This window comes from Lonchura striata, chromosome 5 (genome assembly GCF_050655825.1).
Source record: "Lonchura striata isolate lonStrDom1 chromosome 5, ASM5065582v1, whole genome shotgun sequence".
NCBI lineage: Eukaryota > Metazoa > Chordata > Aves > Passeriformes > Estrildidae > Lonchura > Lonchura striata.
In genome coordinates, this window is record NC_140707.1 from 40,616,492 (window position 1) to 40,619,517 (window position 3,026).

Below are 3,026 nucleotides of genomic sequence, written 5' to 3' on the forward strand. Positions count from 1 at the left end.
GGTTTTTTTGTACTCTAGTTCTTGCTCAGTAACTCTGACGCAAGCAGATCTGCAGGCTTCCAAGTGCCAAATGGCTCCAGGTGAGGGGAAGTGCAGGTGTCTTAAGATAGCAACCTTGTTCATTTGCCACAGGAGCTGCACCATCATCAAATATATTTGTGGCAAAGCTGGCACTTGGATCCAGTTTACACTCAGGGCTCAAAGTAACCTCTTATTACCCTGGTGGGGAGTTAAACTGGGCAAAGAGTGCAGCCACCCCATGAGACTGTTCTCCCCTTTAGCAGAGGCCAGCGTGTGAACCCGTGCTCAGCGGCTCTGGGACAAGATAGTGCTGATTTGAACATCCCAGTGCCAAACTGGATCAGACCAAAGGTCTGTTATGGCTTTCCTCTTACCTCCAAGAGCAGTCAATGCTTATGGGGAAAAATAGGGATGAGAGAGTGATACTTTTACTGTGCATTGTCCAGCAACATGTTGCAGAGGTCTGCCTTGGCCTTTAGTAAACCTCCAGGGACTTTTACTCGATAAATTTGTCAAATTGCTTTTTTGACCTGGTTTATACTTTTGACCTCTCCAGCATCACGTGCCAACGAGCCCACAGTTTTATACACAGATGCAATTGGAAAAAGTAATCCTTTAAATCTCCTGCTTTTATAATTTCATTCGCTGCCCCCTTCTTCCCCACCTTCTGGCCACACTGGCCTGTTTCAGCTCTTGTGCAGGAAAGTGGTTCTAATTCCTCTGCTAAATGTGTGCACAGGTCTAATGGAGAATCTTATCCCTCTGTATTTTGTGACAAGTTTGGCATCTGCTTGCATTTGACCCAGAGAAGGGGAGGACTCCAAAAACAGCTCTTGTGCTGAGGGCAAGTTTGAGAAGGGTTTGGGAGATTCTGGGCATTTATTCCTGCTTCCCAGGCCCAGCTGTAGTATCCCAGCTGGAATGCGCTGGCCTGGATGGAGTGACTCACACAAGAAGGCTACTGAACATGGCATTGCATTCATTCACTTTTTCAGTAATCTTCTTTAATAATTCACTTTCGTTTATTCATTTACCTATCTTCATTCATTTGCATCTATCAAAGTTCTGGCATGGCTCTGGCGGGCGGTGTAAGGCTCCAATTTTTTCATTCCTCTCCTCAGTGTGAATTCATGCCCACACAAATTCCCACTCTGGCCCAGAGGGCTCTGACTTTTAGCCACGAGGTGGGGTGAGCAGCTAAATTCCTGAGCTGAGCATGTGCGCAGGCAATGCAAGGCAGACCACCATGGAGTCGGGGTTTGCCAAGCTAAATCACTGGAAAAAATTCCTTCTCGGCTTCAGCCTTTGCCACTTGATCTGCGGAAATGTGCAGCCTTAAACCTCAAGTTTCCAAAACAAATGCACACGGGAGAAGCGAATACCACAAGAGCAGCAGGGGCAGAGGGGTTCTCCTGGTGGAGGGGCTGCTGGCCCTGGGCTGGCTGCAATCCCACTCCAAGATCAGCCCCGTGCCGTGGTTGGACGACAGGAAGAACGGGGCAAAAACCAGGCTGGGAGCGACTCGGTAGTGAAATGGTTATCTCGGCTGGCTTTCTCTGTAACTCTTGGAAAGTCCCCGAAATGACGTTTCCAACTAACAATTAAACTGGGTTTAATTATAGAGAGGCTTAGAGCCCTGGGAACAAGCACCATCTACAGAACGAGTAAACAACTGCAGAAAATAATAGGCTGTTCACTCCCCTGTCTACTCCTCACTTCTGGCCAAGGCGAGGGGAAAAAAAACACTCTAAAGAGAAGGAAATTCGAAGAACATGATTGCTCTCCTTAAGGAAATAATAATAATAATGATCATTAAAAAAAAAAAATCTAGAATAGCCCTGTGGGCATTTCTCTCGGCTGGTTATTTTAGTTGTTCTTGAAGACCAGAGGAGGGGAAAAAAATCAGCCGCCAGCGCAAAGTCCAGATGCCGCGACTCCAAAGCAAACAGAGGAGGAAGTAGATCATTTGTTTGAAGTTTTCGGTGCGATGGCCGCTCGGGTCAGCACTCTGCAGCCCAAGGCAGGGGTTTCTGTTCTCCCAACCAAGCTGGAGTGCAGGGAAGGAGGAAGAGCCTGCAGTGCCTGGGCGGGGAAGAGGGCCCAGATGCCATTGCTCAGCCTTGGATAAACACCCACTGAAGTTATAGCTGGGGCAAGCCTCGGCCCAGCTGGGGCTAAGGGGGATAACTGGGCAGAGCCTGAGCGCGGAGGCGCCCTGCTATTGACAAGCTTTCAACAGCTGGGCTAATTTTCTTTTTAAACAGAAACAGCCACCATTGCCCCACTCGCCTCTGCCATGCCGATATCAGTATGAATCATTGAAGCAGACTTTGTTTACTAAAACCTAGAACAGGTTACTTGCTTAGAAACAATTTCTTTAACTATTTTTTTTTTTTTTCAGTTTTAGAGTGTTGAGTCCTGGGGACTGTGAGAAAAGGCAGGATTTATCAAACACCCTTTTAAAGAGCAGACACGCATTTTAACAACTTAAATTGCTGGGGATGTGAGCTATTTCCCCTTGCAGAGCCTGCCAGGTTTCAGTAAAAATGTGCAAAAGGAGCGAGGCTCCGAGGGAGGGGAGGAGGGCGGCGGGGGTGCCCAGCACAAAGCCCTGCAGGGCGCACGGCCGGGCGCGGCTCGGCTCGGCTCGGCTCGGTTCGCTCCGAGCGGGTTTCCCGGGAAACGTGCGCGAGCCGCGGAGCCGCCGCCCGGCGCGGCCGTTGGGCGCGCGGAGCGGAACGGGACGGCCGCGCGCGCCGGCGGAGGGGAGCGAGCGCGCGGGCGCGCGCCGAGTTGGACACGCGCGCACAACGTGGGCGGACGCGGACGAGCGCGCGGACGGGCGCGCGCGCGCGCGGAGACGCGAGCAGAAACGGACACGCGCGCACAGGCGCGCGGAGCCGCTCGGTGCGGCCGCACAACCGCCCCCTCCGGCGCGGCGCGGGGCAGGGCGGGCCCGGCACAGCCACCCGCCCGCCCGCCGGCCGCTGCGCCTTCTGTCCCCC